Genomic DNA, 26884 nt, shown 5'->3' on the forward strand with positions numbered 1-26884 from the left:
GTCAATGGGCTTGAGCATTTTACCTGCACTGCACGAGCTAAATACCAGGAAGTGGGTTCTGTGAAATGCACTGAAGTGTACTTTTTCACTTCAGCTTGGTACCTGTGTGATGCTATTAATTGTGTTTGACCAATTACTTTGTGTTTCACCACTGCGCATATTAGTTGCTCAATGTTCACCAGTAGCACATTATGGGGGTTATTACAACTTTGGAGGAGGTGTTAATCCGTCCCAAATGTGACGGATGTACCACCAGCCGTATTACGAGTTCCATAGGATATAATGGACTCGTAATACGGCTGGTGGTATATCCGTCACTTTACCGTCACTTTTGGGACGGATTAACACCTCCTCCAAAGTTGTAATAACCCCCTATATGTTTTGTTTAGTTTAGCTGCCTATTGGCTTTGACATGGCATTAGCCATTACATTCTGTATTCAGTTTAGCTGCCTATTGGCTTTGACATGGCATTAGACTTACATTCTGAATTCAGTTTAGCTGCCTATTGGCTTTGACATGACATTAGACATTACATTTGATATTTAGGTTAGCTGCCTATTGGCTTTAACGTGGGGTTAGACATTGCAGTTGAGACATTGCAGATGAGCTGTGTTTTTCCAAGCTGTGTTTTTCCACAAGATAGACCAAGCAGTGTTGTTCACACCAGACCTTAGCTGATAAGAGCACGTAGATTTTGTGTTTACCTCGCAATCCAGTCTGAGAGCGAAGGAGCTCGGGAGAATTGGCCACTCTCCAAGTTTCTTCGGTTCTCACACTGAGTTTGCTTTTAAGGATGACTCTGGACTACAGCAGAGGTAGATTGAATCTGTTTGACTTTAGACAGGAACGGAGACGTCAGTTGCCTGTCTCCCGTTTGGGTGGAAAATCTATTTTTCGCAGTTGACCGGAGTCATTACCTTGCAGACCCTAGAAAGATGAAGCTGAGCTATAGGCCCTACGGTGATGAATTTTGACTTTTATGCTTTGCTTTGAAGTTATGCTATAATATAATCACATATATTTGCTGTGTACATTGCAACTGAGAAGTACTTCGATATATTTTGCTTTCATCGCTGCAACTACTTTTGAACGTGTGCTTCCAATCTACTAATTTTGTCTCTCAAGAACCTTGCGGTGAAGAAATAATAACAATAAATGTCTTCTTTAAACTCAGAAGTGCATTCCAGAGAGGTCTGTAAGCTCGGTTATGAGATAAGAGCAGGAAAGCAGAACATTATGGCGTAGTCTGCAGTTTTGGGAGACAAATTGGAAATTGGATGTGCACGATTTAAAAGTGTAATTGTTTTTTGTTGTTTAGAGAATTACAGAAGCACGGCAGACCATGTTTGAAAATGCATGTGAAGTTAAACTGCCTTATGGTACTGTGAGAAACATGTTTTCTTGTTTATCAGGACTGTGTGAGTCTTCCGGTGAGTGCTGTGATAAAGCATATTTAGAAAATGTGCCTTTTGAAAGAAATTATGTTCCTTTTGTTCTTGACAGAAGGGTTTGGATACTTTTATCTGCTTCCAGAAAAATGCAGAAGAGATGTAGGCAGTTAGTACATGAAAATAGGTATTTACATGAGCAAATTAGCCAGAACACATTATTGCAAGATAATGCTGAAATCTATAAAACTGCTGTTTTAGAAGAATCTGGCTTTTCCCATTCCAGTAATGAGGGGGTTAAGACAGCTGTGGGCCAGTCTGAGCCTCCGTGTGAGCAAAACACCCCTCAGTTTTTGGCAGTTGAAGAGCATTCCTTAACAGATAATACTGAGAACAGAGCTCGGAATGTTATTTACAGACCGCTTCTGCAAAGAAAATTAATTCAGACATGGCAGAAGTACCGTCGCAAAATGTGCAGTTACTGGCACAAGTAAAACAAAAGATTTTAGAGTTTCTTACTGTTTGCACTAAGCAAAAGACACCGAGTTTCATAAGCTTGTTTGATTTTTGGAAACAGAATAGCCCTCATCTGAGTGAAATCTGAACACCTTGGTATAAAGTAACTAGAAAAAAAAACATGAGCACCTGCGCGCTTGTGATTTGGCAAATGAAATAATTCAGACTTTAGTTTTCTGCGCAGTGCAAGAGGGAAACACTGATTTACATGTAAATCAGGAACAAGGGAAGACAAGAGTGCCCCTGGAACTTTGGAGTAAGCTTTTGACTTGCTATCAGTGGGTGATGAGTTCACCTAACTCTCACAGTTTAGGACAGGCACACGAGGCTAGTATCATACACTGGATCTGGTACATGCACAACAGGGCTAGAGTCACTGCAGCCCTACATGAGCAGGTGTCACAAGCCCCTTTTCAGGGTGTGGAGAGGGTACAGGGAGTACCAAAGGTAAAAGAGTCACCAGTAACATTGAGTACACCATTTGAATTTGTGTCCCCTGAGGATAAAAAGCGTGTGTGTTTGACTAATGATTCATTGACTGAAGAGTTGTTTTCTAGCACAGGAGAAGGAACAGCGCTGTACGATGTGTGTCAGACTTTAAAGCAAGAGCTGCTTGAGATGTGTCATTTTTACACTGATTCTTGGTTCACTGCCAATGGTTTAGCTGTTTGGTTTTCCACATGGCTTGTACAGAACTGGTTCAATTCCCTTGCAGGTGTTAAAGAGAAAAATTCAGAGTCTGAACTGTCCACCCAGGATTCTGACTTAGTGGGGATGGCTAAGTGGGTGCACCAGAAATGTGGACATCTGGGAGAAAAATCCACTTACAGGTGGGCAGAGATGAGAGAGATGCACATTTCCCTAGATTTGATCAAAACTGTGCAGCACGCACAACAGCAATCTGTCCCACAAACAGTCACAGAGCAGTTGGGGAGAGGAAAGTTACCAGGACAGATATGGCAAATTGATCAGGTTTTAGGGGGAGTGATTGCTGCAGATTACGAAGGAGAAATCAAAATTATGCTGATAACTAGAAAATAATCTGATTCATTCATACAAATTGGAGACAGAATGTCGAAACTTGTCAAAACTGCAGTGAATGGAGGTTTGGTAAAGAAGGAGTCTGCCCCAGCCCTTCTGACAGTGCAAGGAAAGGGAAGCTGTGGTGCAGCAGATAAAAACCTCAGTGCTAAGGTTTGGGTTGAATCCCCAAATGACCCTCCAGAACCTGCAAAAATCATAACAAAGGGCCCCAAAATCGTCCTGCTGATTATAAAACAGGGAAAGGAAGAGGAAGGGCACATTTCAGATGACAAATGTTATTTGCAAGAAAAGTCATACTTTTTTCTTTTGCAGATCCTACCAAGTTTCGCCACTGACCATGAGTGTGCTGTGTGGTCTCCCTTCGGGTGTGTGCGTGTGGGGTCGGGGAATGGACCGAACCCCCAACCTGAACCTGATTGAGTAAAGTACAGACGCCATGGATCCATTTTGCGCAACTGGCGCCTTCAGTTCAAGTTCAACTTGTTTGATTACATTCTTCCACTGGAACTAAGCAACCTTAACAGTTAACTGTCTGTGTTTTTTCGTATGGAACTCTGACTTTTGCTTACATTCCAGCAAACCTTTCAGGTGGACCGTGCATCTTTACATGAGTAGAACTCATGCTACATCAACTTGCTATTTTAGAGACACTGTTCTTCAGTCTTTTCTGTGTAGATGTATCTGATGTGAAAGGTTATGAGATCAATATGCTAATCCACTTCCATTGCTTTACAGTGATTGCTTTTATCATTCAAATCTGATTTGCTTATAATGTTTTTTTGTTGTTGATATTTTTGTTTTATTGTTTTTGTTTGAAATAAGAGGTATGTAAACAAAAATTCATTGGTCATTGGGTGGAATGTGATGCTATTAATTGTGTTTGACCAATGACTTTGTGTTTCACCACTGCGCATATTAGTTGCTCAATGTTCACCAGTAGTACATTATGGAGGTCATTACAACATTGGCGGTAAAAGCTGCTTACCGCCGTGCAGAAGACCGCCAACACACCGCCGCGGCTGCGGAATTCTGCCATAGCTATTATGACCCACAGCACGGAATCGGCCAATATTCAGACACCTACACAAGTCCGCCACACCAAAGGTCAGTGATAAACTGGCGAAAACAAAACCGACACCGTCACGCCATCAGAAATACACCCACACTATCACGACCCACGAATCCACGTGGCGGTCTTTCAACCGCGGTATTCCATTGGTGGTACACACCACGCTCTAAATACACACACATTTACAAAACACACCTACATTGGACAATTTGAAATACACACACCTGATACACATACACACACCACTCCCACACACCCAATACAATATAAAACACCCACCCACAAACCCCTATGACCACAATTGAGAAAGAAGCACAGAGGGAGACACCACCATCAACAATACTAGCATCCACAGGCACACAACACCATCACCCACATAACTTCCACGCACCTCACACAACATCCCACTACATATAAGCACACTTATCACCCCACACACCACCCCACACATCACCCACACCACCCCATGGCACAGCAAAGGCACCCCAGGTTCTCGGAGGAGGAGCTCATGGTCATGGTAGAGGAAATCATCCGGGTAGAGCCACAGCTATTCAGATCACAGGTGCAGCACACCTCCATTGCAAGGAAGATGGAGCAATGGCGAAGAATAGTGGACAGGGTCAACGCAGTGGGACAGCACCCAAGAAATCGGGATGACATCAGGAAGAGGTGGAACGACCTACGGGGGAAGGTGCGTTCCGTGGTCTCAAGACACCACCTTGCGGTTCAGCAGACTGGCGGCGGACCCCCACCTGATCCCTCACAACTAGCAACATGGGAGGAGCAGGTCTTGGTGATTCTGCATCCTGAGGGCCTCGCAGGAGTAGCTGGAGGAATGGACTCTGGTAAGTCAAATCTTAACTATTACATCCCCCACCCTTCCTGCATGCCATCACATACCCTCACCACATCACTCTAACTCCTCACAAATATCCCAGCATCACAAACCACACATCATAACACCAAGCCCTGCATGCAACAACAAAGCATGGACACCCATCACTAAAGCATGGCCACTGCACATACCCATACACCCCCCTAAACCATCATCACACAAGGTCCCACACAGGAATGCAAGCACTGGGGTACACGGTCACCCACCCATTGCACACCATGGCACACACAGATGCAATAATCATGCTTTTATACCCCTGAAGGACCCCTACCCAACGTCACCAGACAGGAGGGTCCACACATGTCCACACCACCAACAGAAGAGGCCCACAACGATTACAGCACCTCTGTCCAACTGGATCTAGATGACCAGCCCGGCCCATCGGGGACCTCGGGACAGTCGGTTCCCATCACACAGTCACAGGCCACTACAGAGCTTCCCCCCTCTGAAAACACCAGCACAGCACCCACCCAGCGGGCCCATACCTCCGTCCCCAGGACACGTCAATCAGCAGTGTGTCCACCACTACAGGGAACCCAGGCTAACCCACCACCCCAACAACAACAGGGACCTGGGGGCAGTGGCAGTGGCAGTGGGCACACGGTCCAGGGGACGGAGGCCCAGGAACACAGGGGAACTGGGAGGGCTGCTGTGCGACAGGAGGAGGACAGGCCAAAGGAACCCACTCTCCACGAGGCCCTCTCCAACATCATGGGAGCCTACCACCACTCCCAGGAGACGATGGCAACAGTACTGGCCAAGTTTCAGGAGACCCAGCGCCTGCAGGAGGAACAGTATTTGGGCTTCAGGGAGGAACTCAGAGCCATCAATTCCACCCTGGGCACAATCGTAGGGGTGCTGAAGGAAGTACTCAACACCAGGAGGGACACTGTGGAACTACAAGGGGCCCCTGACACTAGCCTGGACGATGAACTGCCCACCACCTCCGCCGGTGCTAGTGGACAGTAGGCACCGCCACAGGACCACCACACCAGCACCCGACCCCCTGTAGAGGGAGAACCACCTCGCAAACGGTCCCTGAGATCCAGGACAAATACAGAGAATGATGCCAAGACCCCCGCCAAGAAATGAGACCACCCTGAATATCATCCTTCTGTCCCACTTTGTCACCCTGTCCATCCTTAAACTGCCCCAGCTCCACTTCCTATGCCCATTTAGGCAATGCACCTGTGAGACTAATAAACTGGACTCTGCCATGGACATTCCTCCGCCATCACCCCTCACCATTTTGCTACCCCCTCCAATATTGAGCACTAAAATAAACGCCCTTACAGCACAAAACAATCTTGAGTCAGTCTGTGATTTCGGAATAGTGTATTAGCAATTACATTGTCAAAAAGCTCTTTCATTTATAATGTCAACATACCTATGTCGCACAGCTGTAGTCCATGTGGAATCAAAGCAGATGTCACACTGTGGGACCCACATCTGTGAAATCGTAAGGGAAAGTGACAACTCAGTGACCATACACTGGGTGAAAACGACAGACAGTAGAGAGGTAGTAGTGTTAAATGACATGTAGTAGGCAGGTTTGTACTCTTACCTGTGTCTCACTGGAAATATTGCTGGATCACTGAGTCCCTGTTGTCCATGTCTTCTTCTTCTGCCTCCTCATCTTCACTGTCCTCAGGATCCACAGCTGCAACAACACCGCCATCTGGACCATCCTCCTGCAGAAAAGGCACCTGTCGTCGCAAAGCTAAGTTGTGAAGCATACAGCAGGCCACGATGATCTGGCACACCTTCTTTGGTGAGTAGAATAGGGATCCACCTGTCATATGGAGGCACCTGAACCTGGCCTTCAGGAGGCCGAAGGTCCGCTCGATTATCCACCGTGTATGCCCATGGGCCTCATTGTAGCGTTCCTCTGCCCTTGTCCTGGGATTCCTCACTGGGGTCAGTAGCCATGACAGGTTGGGGTAACCAGAGTCACCTGCAAATGGCGAGGGACAACTGTTAGACACACACTAACCTGTAGGGATATCCCCAGACCCAGACAACCATTCCCACTGTCTTGCTTCCAGGTGCTCACCTAATAGCCACACACCGTGCCTCTGGAGTTGACCCATCACATGAGGGATGCTGCTATTCCGCAGGAAGTAGGCGTCATGCAGTGAGCCAGGGAACTTGGCTTTAACATAGGAGATGTACTGGTCTGCCATACATACCATCTGTACATTCATGGAATGGTAACTCTTCCGGTTTCTGCACACCTGTTCACTCCTGCGGGGGGGACCAAAGCCACATGTGTCCCATCAATGGCACCTATGATTTTGGGGATATTTCCCAGGGCATAGAAATCACCTTTCACTGTCGGCAAATCCTCCACCTGAGGGAAAACGATGTAGCTCTGCATGTGTTTCAGCAGGGCAGACAACACTCTGGACAACACGTTGGAAAACATAGGCTGGGACATCCCTGATGCTATGGCCACTGTTGTTTGAAATGACCCACTTGCAAGGAAATGGAGCACTGACAGCACCTGCACTTGAGGGGGGATTCCTGTGGGATGGCGGATAGCTGACATCAGGTCTGGCTCCAGCTGGGTATACAGTTCCTGGATTGTGGCACGGTCAAGCTTGTAGGTGATGATCACATGTCTTTCCTCCATTGTCAACAGGTCCACCAAAGGTCGGTACACCGGAGGATGCCGCCATCTCCTCACATGTCCCAGCGGACGGTGCCTATGAAGGACTACAGAGAGCACAGAGTCAACCAACTCAGAGGTACGTACCAACAGCTTACACAGAACACGAATCATAATCCAAAAAGTGGCCTGTATGTGTGTTGAGTCTAGGCCTAGGTATGTGTGACTCAGTTAAAAATGAAGCCATGTGGGCCCCTGAAATGGCGGTTGCCTGACCTCTAAAGTGGGACAATGGGATGTGAGGTAACTGTGCTGGCGTTGTACACCATTGCGGTAGGCGGTCGAAGACCGCGGCGCAATGCTGCATTGGTTAACATTGGACCCTATGGGTCCCAGGAGCCAATGATGATGTACGCCGGTGGTGACAGTACGCACCGCGCGGACGTGACCGCCATTTTCTATCTGTTCAATCACTCGATACCTGATCTTCGACAGGAGAGGACCTACACTGCAAGTGCTGCTGTGACCTCGGTCTGGAAGAGACAATGGCTCGAGTGTCTGGGGAAAGGGCCCCTTCCTTCACATTGGAGGAGTTGGAGAAACTTGTGGATGGGGTCCTCCCCCAGTACACGCTACTCTACGGCCCTCCAGACAAACAGGTGAGTCCACTAGGAGCATGCTGTATGGGCTATGCCTGTGTGGAGTGGGGTGGATGTAAGAAGGGGGGGGAGATTGCGGCGTGCATGAAACGACGGTGAGTGCATGTGCCACATGGCAAGGGTAGGGATGGGGGCCTATGACTGCGACGGTGCAATTGGTAATAAGTTTCTCTTCTCCCTGTACAATTCATGTAGGTCAGCGCCCACCAGAAAAAAGATATTTGGCGCCAAGGACGTCAGGACCCTGGGGGTCTACCACAGACGGAGCACCCACTGCCGGAAAAGATGGGAGGACATTCGCCGCTGGAGCAAGAAGACGGTGGAGGCTCAGCTGGAGTTGGCCTCCCAACGTGGGAGGGGTGCCCGTCGTACCATGACCCCCCGATGTTCAGGATCTTGGCGGTGGCGTACCCGGAGTTGGATGGGCACTTGAGGGCATCACAGCAGCCACAAGGGGGTGAGTACACTCTCATCCTGCTGATTGTGCACACAGTGGAGGAGTCTGGGTGGGGGAGGTGAGCTGTGGGTTTCCCTAGGCCAGGGCGAGTTCAGTAGGCAAGGTCCCTCCGTAAGGCAGGCCATGTGGCACCCCACCCCACCTCTGTAGAGTGCCAACTACACCTAGTCATGCCCCTGTGTCATCCATGTGTGCACATGGCGTCCATAGCCTAGTAGGCCATTTCCCAGGAATTGAACAGTGGAGCCCAAAAGCGCGGCGTAGTACAGGGGGCTTCTGTGTCTGTCGTGTCCGCCAACGGTAGCGGTAATGCATGCACTCAACATGTCTTTCTTCTGTCGTCCCCCCCTTTTTGTGGTCTCCCTGTTCTTGTGTGCATTAGCATCATCAGGTGGAGGAGCAGTGGCACCGGAGCACGAGGGGGCTGCATCCCACATGGCCATGGAGGGCCACACTACGGACTCGGACTTCACCAGTGGGACGGAGGGCGAGGGGAGCTCCACGGCAGGGACAGGAGCTGAGACCAGCGACACGGACTCATCCTCTGATGGGAGCTCCCTTGTGGTGGCGGCAATATCTGTGCCCCACCCATCTACAGGTACAGCCGCCACCCCCCCTACCAGCGCCGCCCTCCCAGCAGCCCCTCAGCCTTTGCCCCGTGCCCGCTCACCCGGGAGGGTGGGCATCACCTTCACCCCAGGCACCTCAGGCCCTGCCCCAGTCCCCCTGCTGCCCTCAGTGAGGAGGCCATTGACCTCCTCAGGTCCCTCACTGTTTGGCAGTCTACCATTTTGAATGCCATCCAGGGTGTAGAAAGGCAGTTGCAACAAACCAATGCATTCCTGGAGGGCATTCATTCTGGTCAGGCAGCCCTTCTGCGAGCTTTTCAGACTCTGGCCTCAGCACTGATGGCAGCCATTGTCCCTGTCTCTAGCCTCCCCCCTCCAACTTCCTCCACCCAGACCCAATCCCCTGTACCCTAGCCTATCACAAGCACACCTACAGACCAGCATGCACACATGTCAACACACAAGGGAAGCTCAGGCAAACATAAGCACCACACATCCCACAGGCACTCACGCAAGCATCAGACACATGCAGACACACTAACATCCACTGCCTCCACATTGTCCCCCTCCTCTTCGTCTACCTCCTCCCTCCCAGTCTCGTCTACACTCACACCTGCATGCATTACATCTACAGCCACTACTGCCATCACCAGCACCACACCCTGCTCACATGCAGTCACCACCCCCACTACCATTCACACGTCCCCTGTGTCCTCTCCCAGTGTGTCTGTGATGCCACCTCCCAAGATACACAAACACAGGCCCACCCAACAGCCATCCACCTCAAAACAGCCTCCAGCGCATGCACCTTCACCCAAATTCAGCAAACGAACACCTCCTACAACCACAACCTCTTCCTCCACTCCCAAACCACCTCCAGCTACCCATCCCAGTGTCTCTAAAAAACTTTTCCTGTCCAACCTTGACCTCTTTCCCACACCTCCCCCACCCCGTCCGTCTCCTAGGTCCCGAACTAGCACCTCGGCCACAACATCTCCGGGACCAGTGGTGCCTGTAGTCACCGGAATCTGGAGTGCACCGGCCACCAGGGCAGCCAGTGTGGCACGGAGCCACAGCACGGACAGTCCCCCACCTGTCAAGCATCAAAAGTTGGCAGTGCCCGGCGGGAGAGGTGGAAGACTCCAGCCACCAAAGCCGCTCCCAGGGGTCCCGGTGGGAGTGTGGAGTCAGCTGCGACACCTTCCAAGGTGGGGAAGGGCCACAAGAAACCAGGAAAGTCTGGGAAGAGCAGCACAGCAGAGGAGGACCGCCATCATCCCCGCTGCCCAGGAGGCCACCGCCATCATCCCCGCTGGGGCAGAGAGGACCGCCAGCACAAGCCCCGCTGGGCTAGAGAGGACTGCCATCACAAGCCCCGCTGGGCTAGAGAGGACCGTCAGCATAAGCCCCGCTGGGCTTGAGAGGACCGCCAGCACAAGCCCCGCTGGCCTTGAGATGACAGCCAGCACTAGCCCCGATGGGCTAGATAGAGAGGACCGCCAGCACAAGTCCCGCTGGGACAGAGAGGACCGCCAGCACAAGCCCCGCTGGGCTAGAGAGGACTGCCAGCACAAGCCCCGCTGGGACAGAGAGGACCGCCAGCACAAGCCCCGATGGTATAGAGAGGACCGCCAGCACAAGCCCCGCTGGCCTAGAGAGGACCGCCAGCTCAAGCCCCGCTGGGACAGAGAGGACCGCCAGCAGCTGAGTCACTGCAAAGGAGCCCTGCGCTCCGAGCACCGCTGAACAGGGCACCGCCGCCTCAAGCACCGCTGAACATGGCACTGCCGCTCCAAGCACCGCAGAACAGGATACCGCCGCCTCAAGCACCGCTGAACAGGGCACTGCCACTCCAAGCACCGCTGAATAGGGCACCGCCACTCCAAGCACCGCTGAACAGGGCACCACCGCTCCAAGCACCGCTGAACAGGGCACCGCCGCCTCAAGCACCACTGAACAGGGCACCGCCGCTCCAAGCACCGCTGAACAGGGCACCGCCGACTCAAGCACCGCTGGCCCATGAGCGCCAAGGGCACTGACGCTACTGAGTCCGTCACGAGCAGGATGAAGCACTCTGGGCCCCATGCCCCCTCCAGAACCAGTGGAGAGATACATCCACTAGCTCTGTCCTTAGCAGGATGAAGCACTCTGGGCATAATGCCCCCTCCAGAACCAGTGGAGAGATACATCCACTAGCTCTGTCCTTAGCAGGATGAAGCACTCTGGGCACCATGCCCCCTCCAGAACCAGTGGAGAGATATATCCACTACCTCTGTCCCTAGCAGGATGAAGCACTCTGGGCACCATGCCCCCTCCAGAACCAGTGGAGAGATACATCCACTACCTCTGTCCTTAGCAGGATGAAGCACTCTGGGCACAGAGCCCCCTCCAGAACCAGTGCAGAAAGGCATCCACTACCTCTGTCCTTGGCAGGATGAAGCACTCTGGGCACAAAGCCCCCTCCAGAACCAGTGGAGACTGTTCTCCACTTGAGAGACTGTGGCTTTGCACTCCCCAGGATTGAACAGTGGGCAACCCACCCACTTGTGAGACTTGAGAGACTGTGGCTTTGCACTCCCCAGGATGGAACAGTGGGCAACCCACCCACTGTAGAGACTTGAGAGACTGTGGCTTTGCACTCCCCAGGATGGAACAGTGGGCAATCCACCCACTGTAGAGACTTGAGAGACTGTGGCTTTGCACACCCCAGGATTGAACAGTGGGCAACCCACCCACTGTAGAGACTTGAGAGACTGTGGCTTTGCACTCCCCAGGATTGAACAGTGGGCATGTGGCCCTCTCGTGGATTTGGCGTCGTGCACTCAAACGGCTGAGGTGCCCCCCCTTTCCCTCCCCCTGAGGTGCCTGTTTTCTTGCTCTCTGATGCCCCTGCAGTGTTCTCTCCGTCATGGTCGGAGATCTTGTGTGGGCCTCGCCCATACCGTGTGGGCCCAGTGTTCCACGGACTTAATTGGAGCACTACCTGGACTACCATGCTTGTTGTATATTTTGTTTATGGTGTATATATATATTTTTGCCTACTTTATTTTAATATATTACAATGGTTACACTAATTTTCTTTTGTCTTTGCATTCTTCCGGGGGGGTTGGGGGGTGTAACTATCATGTATAAATATGTATTAGTGTGTGTGTTGTAGTGGGTGAGGGTGGGGGTGTTGCGTGTGTGTGTCCCTGTTTTTTCCCTCCCCCTCCCCTGTGTCGTAGGTGCAGTACTCACTGTGGTTTTCGCCGCCGGCGTTCGTGCTCCTGGTAGAGGAGCAGGAAGACTATCGCAGGGAGAATTTGGAGTTCCGGCTCCATGGTGTCCTGGTCCCTCATGAGGTGTGTAGAGGTGAGCGTTTTCCCTTCGAAATCCTGTTTCCGCCGTGTTTTTATCCGCGGTGAATCCGCCCCGGAAAAGGTGGCAGATTGGTAGGTTGTGATACTGTGGGCGGTACTTTGTCTTCCGCCTGTCTGTTGGCGGTGACCGCCAAGCTGTTTGTTTATACCGCCATGGCGGTCGGAGTGTTAAAGTGGCTGTCTTTGTTGGCGGTTTCCGCCGCGGTCGTAATTGCAAATTTTTGACCGCCGGCCTGTTGGCGGTCTTACCGCCGCTTTAACACCGACCGCCAGGGTTGTAATGACCGCCTATATGTTTTGTTCAGTTTAGCTGGCTATTGGCTTTGACATGGCATTAGCCATTACATTCTGTATTCAGTTTAGCTGCCTATTGGCTTTGACATGGCATTAGCCATTACATTCTGTATTCAGTTTAGCTGCCTATTGGCTTTGACATGACATTAGACATTACATTTGATATTTAGGTTAGCTACCTGTTGGCTTTAATGTGGGGTTAGACATTGCAGTTGAGACATTGCAGATGAGGTGTGTTTTTCCAAGCTGTGTTTTTCCACAAGATAGACCAAGCAGTGTTGTTCACACCAGACCTTAGCTGATAAGAGCACGTAGATTTTGTGTTTACCTCGCAATCCAGTCTGAGAGCGAGGGAGCTCGGGAGAATTGGCCACACTCCAAGTTTCTTTGGTTCGCACACAGAGTTTGCTTTTAACCCCTTCCCCGCCAGGGACGTAATGGTTACGTCCATGGCAGCGCCCGTGTGGCGCCAGGGACGTAACCATTACGTCCTGGGACTGGCAGTCGGGGGAAGCGCTAGCGCTTCCCCCGAGGGCTGCCCCCCAACACCCCCAGGCCAGGGCTGAAAGGGGAATCGCGCGCTGATTTCATGGAAAGGGGGAAAGACGCGCTGGAAGCCATTTGCTTCCAGCGCGTCTAAGGGAGAAGGTGAGTTTTTCACCTTCGTGCGGGGTGGGGGTGCTCTCAGAGAGGCATCGAGGGAAAGGAAAGGGTTTTCCTTTCCCTCGATGTCTCTTTTAGCATTCCTGCTGCCCGATCGCGATGCGATCGGGCAGCAGGAATGCCCACTAGACACCAGGGATTTCAGTATGTGTGTGTGTGTGTGTGTGTGCTTATTAGTGTAGGGGAGCGACCCCTTGGGCAAGGGTCGCTCCCCTTTGGGGGCACATGTATTTAACGTCATTTCTGCCCCCCCTGGGGGCAGATTGGCCCTATTTTTAGGCCGAACTGCCCCCAAGGGGGGCAGAAAGCCACTAGACACCAGGGATTTTATTGTTGATTTGTATTTTTTGTGTTGGGGGGCGGCCCCTTGGGCAAGGGTTGCTCCCCTTTGGAGGGAACATGTATTTTACGTCGTTTCTGCCCCCCTTGGGGGCAGATTGGCCCTATTTTTAGGCCGAGGGGCAGAAAGCCACTAGACACCAGGGATTTTATTGTTGATTTGTATTTTTTGTGTTGGGGGGCGGCCCCTTGGGCAAGGGTCGCTCCCCTTTGGGGGCAAATGTATTTTACGTCGTTTCTGCCCCCCCTGGGGGCAGATTGGCCCTATTTTTAGGCCGATCTGCCCCCAAGGGGGGCAGAAAGCCACTAGACACCAGGGATTTTATTGTTGATTTGTATTTTTTGTGTTGGGGGGCGGCCCCTTGGGCAAGGGTCGCCCCCAGGGGCCCTCATGTATTTTTGGGCAGTTCTGCCCCCCTTGGGGGCAGAGAGGCCTATTTTTTTTAGGCCTTTCTGCCCCCAAGGGGGGCAGAATCCCAATAGCGCCAGAAATAGTATGTATGTATGTGTGCTTTGTGTTGGGGGGTGGCCCCTTGGGCAAGGGTCGCTCCCCCCAGGGGCGCAATGTATTTATTGTCGTTTTTGCCCCCCTTGGGGGCAGATTGGCCCTATTTTTAGGCCGATCTGCCCCCAAGGGGGGCAGAAAGCCACTAGACACCATGGATTTTATTGTTGATTTTTATTTTTTGTGTTGGGGGGTGGCCCCTTGGGCAAGGGTCGCCCCCATGGGCCCACATGTATTTTTGGGCAGTCTGCCCCCCTTGGGGGCAGAGAGGCCTATTTTTTTTAGGCCTTTCTGCCCCCAAGGGGGGCAGAATCCCAATAGCGCCAGAAAGATATGTTTGTATGTGTGCTTTGTGTTGGGGGGTGGCCCCTTGGGCAAGGGTCGCTCCCCCCGGGGGCGCAATGTATTTATCGTCGTTTCTGCCCCCCTTGGGGGCAGATTGGCCCTATTTTTACGCCGATCTGCCCCCAAGGGGGGCAGAAAGCCACTAGACACCAGGGATTTTATTGTTGGTTTTTATTTTTTGTGTTGGGGGGCGGCCCCTTGGGCAAGGGTCGCCCCCAGGGGCCCACATGTATTTTTGGGCAGTTCTGCCCCCCCTTGGGGGCAGATATGCCTATTTTTCAGGCCTTTCTGTCCCCAAGGGGGGCAGAATCCCCATAGCGCCAGGGATACTATGTGTGTGTGTGTGTGCTTTGTGTGGGGGTGTGGCCCCTTGGGCAAGGGTCGCCCCCCCCCAAAGGGTGCAATGTAATCTGGGCGATTTCTGCCCCCTCCCCTTGGGGGTAGATTGGCCTATTTTTTATTAGGCCCATCTTCCCCCAAGCAGAGAAGACTAGACACAGGGGAAAATGAAAAAATGGTTAGTGGCGGAGTGTTTGTCAACTGGCGAAGTATTTGCTTTTATGATAATAACAGTTTTTCTCCTTTTTGTTTTAGTTCAAAGCTTTTGCTGACTTTGCTGTGGCTTGTTGCAGTTTTGGCAGTAGTTGTCCTGCGGTTTGCGTAGTTGCATGTTTTAGGTAAGTAAATAAATTTACTCCAAGTGAGTATTGTTGCAATGCATGAATGACATGTTTGTAGGTGGTGTACTGAATGCAGGATTGTGTGTGAAATTGTCCTTAGAGTTATGCACAATGATTATTGTGTTGTCTTATGTCTAATTTGCTTTTTTTTTTCTCTTTTTAGTGGGATATCGTTGGTGATTGCTGTGGCTGTGCAGAGTAGTTGCTGGTGAGTCAAGCTTTTTCAGGCAAGTGAGCAGTATAGTTTTTGAGTTTATAATTCTTAGTGATAAACCTATACTTTGTTACTTATCTTACACAGTGCTGGTTGTTGGTGGTGTATTTGTCCAGTTAATTTTAGTAGGAAGGATCATGGCCAGCCGTAGGATGACCGCTCAGCAGGTTGTTAGTGTGCTTTTTGAGTCATCTTCTGACCATGAATATGAGACTGACTCTGCATCTGAGGCAGAGGAGGAAGTGCAGGATTCTGGAAGTGAATTTTCTGTCAGAGATGAATCATCTGATGATGAAGCCACTCTCAGTGCTGATGAAGGGCCTGTTTTAGAGGAGGACAGTGATGTGCCAATGGTGCAGGTGCCAGCGGCTGAAAGGCTTCCCATTGGAAGACCTGACGCATGGGTTGCACCAAACATGGAGCAGCCACAGTTGCCTGCGTTTACTGGTTTTCCAGGGTGTCGAGTTAATACGGAAAACTTTTTGCCCGTCAACTTTTTTGAGTTGTTTATGGACGATATATTTTTGGAAGAGATTGTTGAGCAGACTAATTTGTATGCAGAGCAGTTTTTGAGGGACAACGCTGCCAGACTTAGGCCACACTCTAGAGCTAGCCGGTGGATTCCCACAAATCTAGAAGAGTTGAAAAAGTTCTTGGGTTTAACTTTTTTGATGGGGCTGATAAGGAAGCCGTTGCTGTCTTCATATTGGTCTACTAGTCCCTTGATGGCAACTGCTATATTTCCTGCCATCATGAGTCGTAACCGGTATGAGCTTCTTCTTCGGATGTTGCATTTTGTAGATAATGCTTTAGCCTTGCCACGAGATCATCCTGATTCTGACCGTCTTTTTAAGATTAGACCTGTCCTTGATCATTTGGTAGATCGGTTTTCAGAGATCTATGTTCCAGGGAAAGAAATATCTGTAGATGAGTCTTTGGTCCTGTTCAAGGGTCGTTTGGTTTTTAGGCAGTACATTCCTAGCAAGAGGGCACGGTATGGAATTAAATTGTATATGCTGTCAGAAAGTAGTACAGGATATGTTTATAATTTCCGGGTCTACACTGGTAGGGATTCCAATATTGACCCCCCTGGTTGTCCTCCCACTTTTGGAGTTAGTGAGAAAATTGTGTGGGAACTTGGTAGACGACTGTTTAACAAAGGTCACCATTTATATGTAGATAACTTCTACACTGGAGTTCGGTTGTTCAAGGAGTTGTTCAGAGTGGACACTGTTGCTTGTGGCACAATCCGCTCTAATCGGAAAGGCTATCCAAAAGAGCTTGTCTGTAAAAAACTTGAGAAGGGACAGTGCAGTGCCTTGCGGAATGATGAGCTGCTAGCTCTGAAATTTGTAGACAAGAGGGATGTATACATGCTAAGCACCATCCATGATGAGAGTACTTCACCTGTGGCTGTTTGGGGTCAGGTTGCCGAAGTGCGCAAACCTGTGTGCATCTTAGACTATAATAAGCACATGGGTGGTGTTGATAGAGTAGATCAGAGGTTAGAACCTTACACTGCTGCTCGTAAGTCTTATGTGTGGTATAAGAAATTAGCGCTTCACTTGTTCCACTTGGCAACTTTTAATGCTTTTGTTGTGTTTAAGGATAGTTCTCCAGAGTCAAGAATGACATTTGTGAAATTTCAGGAGTCTATCATAGCTAGCCTTGTTGTGCTGGAACAGGCAAGAGTTCCTAGAGAAGCAGTGGTGGAGGATGTGGCTAGATTAAAAGATCGTCACTTTGCTGAGCACATTCCTCCCACGGCCAAAAAAAACTTTCCTGCTAAGAGATGTAGAGTCTGTGCTCGAAGAGGTATCAGGAAGGAGACTTAGATGTACTGCCCTGATTGTCCTTCAAAGCCTGGGCTGTGTGTGGGTGGCTGTTTCAGGAGCTACCACACACAGAAGAATTATTGGGAAATTCCGTGAGCGTAAACTGGTGTTTTATATTTTTATATGTTCGGTTTCACGGTTGGCATTAGTCATGTATTCAGTTAGAGCTTTTGTGTTTGTAGTTTTGTACTAATTTATGATTAGTGGTTTCTTTGTTGTTTAAAAACAAAAAAAAGGGGATGGCATGTGTAGAGTGGCGCTTGGCTGGCGGCGTGGGTGTGGTGGCGCTTGGCTGGCGGTGTGTGTGGGGTGGCGCTTGGCTGGCGGTGTGTGTGGGGTGGCGCTTGGCTGGCGGTGTGTGTGGGGTGGCGCTGGGCTGGCGGTGTGTGTGGGGTTGGCGCTTGGCTGGTGGTGTGGGTGGGGTGGCGCTTGGCTGGTGGTGTGGCGCTTGGCTGGCAGTGCCGGCCAAACGCCAGTCCACACACTCATCAGCTGGTGTGATTGCTGTATCAGGCATGTGGGCGTATGAAAGTGATGGGCCCTTGACTGGCGCTGTCTGTGGATGCGAGTCTTGTAATGTGCTGGGCCCGTGGCTGGCGGCGTGAATGGTCTAGTGCATGTCATGTATGAAAGGTGTGTGAATGGACTGTAAAGCGGTTGGTGCCTTGTCGTGGCTTTACAGCTCACGAGCTGTGAGTCATTGGTTCAGTTTTTTGGCCTTTCAGTTATTACCAGTGCATTTCACTTTTGTGAAATCTCTTGTTAATAAAATTTGATCTACTGAACCATCACTCACCCTCGTGCCAAATCCAACCAGTATGTGTGGTACAAATGACAAAACCTGCTCCGCTGTAATCAGGCATCGCAGCACACTTGAGACACGCTAGGTGCCTCAGGTGGGACCCCGATGATGAAGCATGCCACCAACTTGGTTGGTGGGTGAGGGGTCTTCTTCACATAACCTAAGTGTGTTTCTTTTCACAATTTTAGTGTTTGGCACATCACGGACGTATGTGCACACATCAAAGTGATATATTCCAAAAATACCTGTGTTTGGGGGGGAGGGCCCACCTATGTTTTTGGTCCTGGGTGCGGCCGTCATGTAGGGAAACCTACAAAACCCAGAAACTTTTTAAAACTAGGCACCCCAAGAAGTCTAGGGAGGTGTGGCTTGTGTGGCTCCCCCAACATTTTCTTACTCAGACTCCTCTGTAAACCTCACAATTTGCATAAAAAAGCATATTTTCCTGATTTTTCTTAGTAGGATCACCGCTCCAGCACAAAATTCCTACTCCCCAGTTTTCCCCTCAGTCTCCCAAGTAAAATGACACCTCACTTATGTGGGTCCCCAAAGCAGAGTCCGTCTAAAGATGTATAAAAGAATATACCCTTATAAACTTGCTGTGCTATCCCTTCTATCCCTTCAGGTTTTGGGCCTTATTATGTTGCAGGCACCTGGGCCACCCACACAAGTGAGGTGTCATTTTTATCGGGAGACTTGGGGGAACGCTGGGTGGAAGGAAATTTGTGGCTCCAATCAGATTCCAGAACTTTCTGCCACAGAAATGTGAGGAACATGTGTTTTTTTAGCCAAATTTTGAGGTTTGCAAAGGATTCTGGGTAACAGAACCTGGTCCGAGCCCCGCAAGTCACCCCTCCTTGGATTCCCCTAGGTCTCTAGCTTTCAGAAATGCACAGGTTTGGTAGGTTTCCCTAGGCGCCGGGTGAGCTACAGGCCAAAATCCACAGGTAGGCACTGTTTTCTCCCAAAATGTTGGATGTGTCCACGTTGCGCTTTGGGGTGTTTCCTGTCGCAGGCGCTAGGCCTACCCACGCAAATGAGGTATCATTTTTATCGGGAGACTTGGGGGAACGCTGGGTGGAAGGAAATTTGTAGCTCCTCTCAGATTCCAGAACTTTCTGCCACAGAAATGTGAGGAACATGTGTTTTTTTAGCCAAATTTTGAGGTTTGCAAAGGATTCTGGGTAACAGAATCTGGTCCGAGCCCCGCAAGTCACCCCTCCTTGGATTCCCCTAGGTCTCTAGTTTTCAGAAATGCACAGGTTTGGTAGGTTTCCCTAGGTGCCGGCTGAGCTAGATGCCAAAATCTACAGGTAGGCACTTCGCAAAAAATACCTCTGTTTTTTTCCAAAATTTAGGATGTGGCCGCGTTGCGCTTTGGGGTGTTTCCTGTCGCCGGCGCTAGGCCTACCCACGCAAGTGAGGTATCATTTTTATCGGGAGACTTGGGGGAACGCTGGGCGGAAGGAAATTTGTAGCTCCTCTCAGATTCCAGAACTTTCTGCAACAGAAATGTGAGGAACATGTGTTTTTTTAGCCAAATTTTGAGGTTTGCAAAGGATTCTGGGTAACAGAACCTGGTCCGAGCCCCGCAAGTCACCCCTCCTTGGATTCCCCTAGGTCTCTAGTTTCCAGAAATGCACAGGTTTGATAGGTTTCCCTAGGTGCCGGCTGAGCTAGAGGCCAAAATCTACAGGTAGGCACTTCGCAAAAAACACCTCTGTTTTTTTCCAAAATGTAGGATGTGTCCACGTTGCGCTTTGGGGTGTTTCCTGTCGCCGGCGCTAGGCCTACCCACGCAAGTGAGGTATCATTTTTATCGGGAGACTTGGGGGAACGCTGGGTGGAAGGAAATTTGTAGCTCCTCTCAGATTCCAGAACTTTCTGCCACAGAAATGTGAGGAACATGTGTTTTTTTAGCCAAATTTTGAGGTTTGCAAAGGATTCTGGGTAACAGAACCTGGTCCGAGCCCCGCAAGTCACCCCTCCTTGGATTCCCCTAGGTCTCTAGTTTTCAGAAATGCACAGGTTTGGTAGGTTTCCCTAGGTGCCGGCTGAGCTAGATGCCAAAATCTACAGGTAGGCACTTCGCAAAAAATACCTCTGTTTTTTTCCAAAATTTAGGATGTGGCCGCGTTGCGCTTTGGGGTGTTTCCTGTCGCCGGCGCTAGGCCTACCCACGCAAGTGAGGTATCATTTTTATCGGGAGACTTGGGGGAACGCTGGGCGGAAGGAAATTTGTAGCTCCTCTCAGATTCCAGAACTTTCTGCCACAGAAATGTGAGGAACATGTGTTTTTTTAGCCAAATTTTGAGGTTTGCAAAGGATTCTGGGTAACAGAATCTGGTCCGAGCCCCGCAAGTCACCCCTCCTTGGATTCCCCTAGGTCTCTAGTTTTCAGAAATGCACAGGTTTGGTAGGTTTCCCTAGGTGCCGGCTGAGCTAGATGCCAAAATCTACAGGTAGGCACTTCGCAAAAAATACCTCTGTTTTTTTCCAAAATTTAGGATGTGGCCGCGTTGCGCTTTGGGGTGTTTCCTGTCGTCGGCGCTAGGCCTACCCACGCAAGTGAGGTATCATTTTTATCGGGAGACTTGGGGGAACGCTGGGCGGAAGGAAATTTGTAGCTCCTCTCAGATTCCAGAACTTTCTGCAACAGAAATGTGAGGAACATGTGTTTTTTTAGCCAAATTTTGAGGTTTGCAAAGGATTCTGGGTAACAGAACCTGGTCCGAGCCCCGCAAGTCACCCCTCCTTGGATTCCCCTAGGTCTCTAGTTTCCAGAAATGCACAGGTTTGGTAGGTTTCCCTAGGTGCCGGCTGAGCTAGAGGCCAAAATCTACAGGTAGGCACTTCGCAAAAAACACCTCTGTTTTTTTCCAAAATGTAGGATGTGTCCACGTTGCGCTTTGGGGTGTTTCCTGTCGCCGGCGCTAGGCCTACCCACGCAAGTGAGGTATAATTTTTATCGGGAGACTTGGGGGAACGCTGGGTGGAAGGAAATTTGTAGCTCCTCTCAGATTCCAGAACTTTCTGCCACAGAAATGTGAGGAACATGTGTTTTTTTAGCCAAATTTTGAGGTTTGCAAAGGATTCTGGGTAACAGAACCTGGTCCGAGCCCCGCAAGTCACCCCTCCTTGGATTCCCCTAGGTCTCTAGTTTTCAGAAATGCACAGGTTTGGTAGGTTTCCCTAGGTGCCGGCTGAGCTAGAGGCCAAAATCTACAGGTAGGCACTTCGCAAAAAACACCTCTGTTTTTTTCCAAAATTTAGGATGTGTCCGCGTTGCGCTTTGGGGTGTTTCCTGTCGCCGGCGCTAGGCCTACCCACGCAAGTGAGGTATCATTTTTATCGGGAGACTTGGGGGAACGCTGGGTGGAAGGAAATTTGTAGCTCCTCTCAGATTCCAGAACTTTCTGCCACAGAAATGTGAGGAACATGTGTTTTTTTAGCCAAATTTTGAGGTTTGCAAAGGATTCTGGGTAACAGAACCTGGTCCGAGCCCCGCAAGTCACCCCTCCTTGGATTCCCCTAGGTCTCTAGTTTTCAGAAATGCACAGGTTTGGTAGGTTTCCCTAGGTGCCGGCTGAGCTAGAGGCCAAAATCCACAGGTAGGCACTTCGCAAAAAACACCTCTGTTTTTTTCCAAAATGTAGGATGTGTCCACGTTGCGCTTTGGGGTGTTTCCTGTCGCCGGCGCTAGGCCTACCCACGCAAGTGAGGTATCATTTTTATCGGGAGACTTGGGGGAACGCTGGGTGGAAGGAAATTTGTAGCTCCTCTCAGATTCCAGAACTTTCTGCCACAGAAATGTGAGGAACATGTGTTTTTTTAGCCTAATTTTGAGGTTTGCAAAGGATTCTGGGTAACAGAACCTGGTCCGAGCCCCGCAAGTCACCCCTCCTTGGATTCCCCTAGGTCTCTAGTTTTCAGAAATGCACAGGTTTGGTAGGTTTCCCTAGGTGCCGGCTGAGCTAGAGGCCAAAATCTACAGGTAGGCACTTCGCAAAAAACACCTCTGTTTTTTTCCCAAATTTAGGATGTGGCCGCGTTGCGCTTTGGGGTGTTTCCTGTCGCCGGCGCTAGGCCTACCCACGCAAGTGAGGTATCATTTTTATCGGGAGACTTGGGGGAACGCTGGGCGGAAAGAAATTTGTAGCTCCTCTCAGATTCCAGAACTTTCTGCAACAGAAATGTAAGGAACATGTGTTTTTTTAGCCAAATTTTGAGGTTTGCAAAGGATTCTGGGTAACAGAACCTGGTCCGAGCCCCGCAAGTCACCCCTCCTTGGATTCCCCTAGGTCTCTAGTTTCCAGAAATGCACAGGTTTGGTAGGTTTCCCTAGGTGCCGGCTGAGCTAGAGGCCAAAATCTACAGGTAGGCACTTCGCAAAAAACACCTCTGTTTTTTTCCAAAATGTAGGATGTGTCCACGTTGCGCTTTGGGGTGTTTCCTGTCGCCGGCGCTAGGCCTACCCACGCAAGTGAGGTATCATTTTTATCGGGAGACTTGGGGGAACGCTGGGTGGAAGGAAATTTGTAGCTCCTCTCAGATTCCAGAACTTTCTGCCACAGAAATGTGAGGAACATGTGTTTTTTTAGCCAAATTTTGAGGTTTGCAAAGGATTCTGGGTAACAGAACCTGGTCCGAGCCCCGCAAGTCACCCCTCCTTGGATTCCCCTAGGTCTCTAGTTTTCAGAAATGCACAGGTTTGGTAGGTTTCCCTAGGTGCCGGCTGAGCTAGATGCCAAAATCTACAGGTAGGCACTTCGCAAAAAATACCTCTGTTTTTTTCCAAAATTTAGGATGTGGCCGCGTTGCGCTTTGGGGTGTTTCCTGTCGCCGGCGCTAGGCCTACCCACGCAAGTGAGGTATCATTTTTATCGGGAGACTTGGGGGAACGCTGGGCGGAAGGAAATTTGTAGCTCCTCTCAGATTCCAGAACTTTCTGCCACAGAAATGTGAGGAACATGTGTTTTTTTAGCCAAATTTTGAGGTTTGCAAAGGATTCTGGGTAACAGAATCTGGTCCGAGCCCCGCAAGTCACCCCTCCTTGGATTCCCCTAGGTCTCTAGTTTTCAGAAATGCACAGGTTTGGTAGGTTTCCCTAGGTGCCGGCTGAGCTAGAGGCCAAAATCCACAGGTAGGCACTTCGCAAAAAACACCTCTGTTTTTTTCCAAAATGTAGGATGTGTCCACGTTGCGCTTTGGGGTGTTTCCTGTCGCCGGCGCTAGGCCTACCCACGCAAGTGAGGTATCATTTTTATCGGGAGACTTGGGGGAACGCTGGGTGGAAGGAAATTTGTAGCTCCTCTCAGATTCCAGAACTTTCTGCCACAGAAATGTGAGGAACATGTGTTTTTTTAGCCTAATTTTGAGGTTTGCAAAGGATTCTGGGTAACAGAACCTGGTCCGAGCCCCGCAAGTCACCCCTCCTTGGATTCCCCTAGGTCTCTAGTTTTCAGAAATGCACAGGTTTGGTAGGTTTCCCTAGGTGCCGGCTGAGCTAGAGGCCAAAATCTACAGGTAGGCACTTCGCAAAAAACACCTCTGTTTTTTTCCCAAATTTAGGATGTGGCCGCGTTGCGCTTTGGGGTGTTTCCTGTCGCCGGCGCTAGGCCTACCCACGCAAGTGAGGTATCATTTTTATCGGGAGACTTGGGGGAACGCTGGGCGGAAAGAAATTTGTAGCTCCTCTCAGATTCCAGAACTTTCTGCAACAGAAATGTGAGGAACATGTGTTTTTTTAGCCAAATTTTGAGGTTTGCAAAGGATTCTGGGTAACAGAACCTGGTCCGAGCCCCGCAAGTCACCCCTCCTTGGATTCCCCTAGGTCTCTAGTTTCCAGAAATGCACAGGTTTGGTAGGTTTCCCTAGGTGCCGGCTGAGCTAGAGGCCAAAATCTACAGGTAGGCACTTCGCAAAAAACACCTCTGTTTTTTTCCAAAATGTAGGATGTGTCCACGTTGCGCTTTGGGGTGTTTCCTGTCGCCGGCGCTAGGCCTACCCACGCAAGTGAGGTATCATTTTTATCGGGAGACTTGGGGGAACGCTGGGTGGAAGGAAATTTGTAGCTCCTCTCAGATTCCAGAACTTTCTGCCACAGAAATGTGAGGAACATGTGTTTTTTTAGCCAAATTTTGAGGTTTGCAAAGGATTCTGGGTAACAGAACCTGGTCCGAGCCCCGCAAGTCACCCCTCCTTGGATTCCCCTAGGTCTCTAGTTTTCAGAAATGCACAGGTTTGGTAGGTTTCCCTAGGTGCCGGCTGAGCTAGATGCCAAAATCTACAGGTAGGCACTTCGCAAAAAATACCTCTGTTTTTTTCCAAAATTTAGGATGTGGCCGCGTTGCGCTTTGGGGTGTTTCCTGTCGCCGGCGCTAGGCCTACCCACGCAAGTGAGGTATCATTTTTATCGGGAGACTTGGGGGAACGCTGGGCGGAAGGAAATTTGTAGCTCCTCTCAGATTCCAGAACTTTCTGCCACAGAAATGTGAGGAACATGTGTTTTTTTAGCCAAATTTTGAGGTTTGCAAAGGATTCTGGGTAACAGAATCTGGTCCGAGCCCCGCAAGTCACCCCTCCTTGGATTCCCCTAGGTCTCTAGTTTTCAGAAATGCACAGGTTTGGTAGGTTTCCCTAGGTGCCGGCTGAGCTAGATGCCAAAATCTACAGGTAGGCACTTCGCAAAAAATACCTCTGTTTTTTTCCAAAATTTAGGATGTGGCCGCGTTGCGCTTTGGGGTGTTTCCTGTCGCCGGCGCTAGGCCTACCCACGCAAGTGAGGTATCATTTTTATCGGGAGACTTGGGGGAACGCTGGGCGGAAGGAAATTTGTAGCTCCTCTCAGATTCCAGAACTTTCTGCAACAGAAATGTGAGGAACATGTGTTTTTTTAGCCAAATTTTGAGGTTTGCAAAGGATTCTGGGTAACAGAACCTGGTCCGAGCCCCGCAAGTCACCCCTCCTTGGATTCCCCTAGGTCTCTAGTTTCCAGAAATGCACAGGTTTGGTAGGTTTCCCTAGGTGCCGGCTGAGCTAGAGGCCAAAATCTACAGGTAGGCACTTCGCAAAAAACACCTCTGTTTTTTTCCAAAATGTAGGATGTGTCCACGTTGCGCTTTGGGGTGTTTCCTGTCGCCGGCGCTAGGCCTACCCACGCAAGTGAGGTATAATTTTTATCGGGAGACTTGGGGGAACGCTGGGTGGAAGGAAATTTGTAGCTCCTCTCAGATTCCAGAACTTTCTGCCACAGAAATGTGAGGAACATGTGTTTTTTTAGCCAAATTTTGAGGTTTGCAAAGGATTCTGGGTAACAGAACCTGGTCCGAGCCCCGCAAGTCACCCCTCCTTGGATTCCCCTAGGTCTCTAGTTTTCAGAAATGCACAGGTTTGGTAGGTTTCCCTAGGTGCCGGCTGAGCTAGAGGCCAAAATCTACAGGTAGGCACTTCGCAAAAAACACCTCTGTTTTTTTCCAAAATTTAGGATGTGTCCGCGTTGCGCTTTGGGGTGTTTCCTGTCGCCGGCGCTAGGCCTACCCACGCAAGTGAGGTATCATTTTTATCGGGAGACTTGGGGGAACGCTGGGTGGAAGGAAATTTGTAGCTCCTCTCAGATTCCAGAACTTTCTGCCACAGAAATGTGAGGAACATGTGTTTTTTTAGCCAAATTTTGAGGTTTGCAAAGGATTCTGGGTAACAGAACCTGGTCCGAGCCCCGCAAGTCACCCCTCCTTGGATTCCCCTAGGTCTCTAGTTTTCAGAAATGCACAGGTTTGGTAGGTTTCCCTAGGTGCCGGCTGAGCTAGAGGCCAAAATCCACAGGTAGGCACTTCGCAAAAAACACCTCTGTTTTTTTCCAAAATGTAGGATGTGTCCACGTTGCGCTTTGGGGTGTTTCCTGTCGCCGGCGCTAGGCCTACCCACGCAAGTGAGGTATCATTTTTATCGGGAGACTTGGGGGAACGCTGGGTGGAAGGAAATTTGTAGCTCCTCTCAGATTCCAGAACTTTCTGCCACAGAAATGTGAGGAACATGTGTTTTTTTAGCCTAATTTTGAGGTTTGCAAAGGATTCTGGGTAACAGAACCTGGTCCGAGCCCCGCAAGTCACCCCTCCTTGGATTCCCCTAGGTCTCTAGTTTTCAGAAATGCACAGGTTTGGTAGGTTTCCCTAGGTGCCGGCTGAGCTAGAGGCCAAAATCTACAGGTAGGCACTTCGCAAAAAACACCTCTGTTTTTTTCCCAAATTTAGGATGTGTCCGCGTTGCGCTTTGGGGTGTTTCCTGTCGCCGGCGCTAGGCCTACCCACGCAAGTGAGGTATCATTTTTATCGGGAGACTTGGGGGAACGATGGGTGGAAGGAAATTTGTAGCTCCTCTCAGATTCCAGAACTTTCTGCAACAGAAATGTGAGGAACATGTGTTTTTTTAGCCAAATTTTGAGGTTTGCAAAGGATTCTGGGTAACAGAACCTGGTCCGAGCCCCGAAAGTCACCCCTCCTTGGATTCCCCTAGGTCTCTAGTTTTCAGAAACGCACAGGTTTGGTAGGTTTCCCTAGGTGCCGGCTGAGCTAGAGGCCAAAATCTACAGGTAGGTACTTCGCAAAAAACACCTCTGTTTTTTTCCAAAATTTAGGATGTGT

This window comes from Pleurodeles waltl, chromosome 4_2 (assembly GCF_031143425.1).
Source record: "Pleurodeles waltl isolate 20211129_DDA chromosome 4_2, aPleWal1.hap1.20221129, whole genome shotgun sequence".
Lineage (NCBI taxonomy): Eukaryota > Metazoa > Chordata > Amphibia > Caudata > Salamandridae > Pleurodeles > Pleurodeles waltl.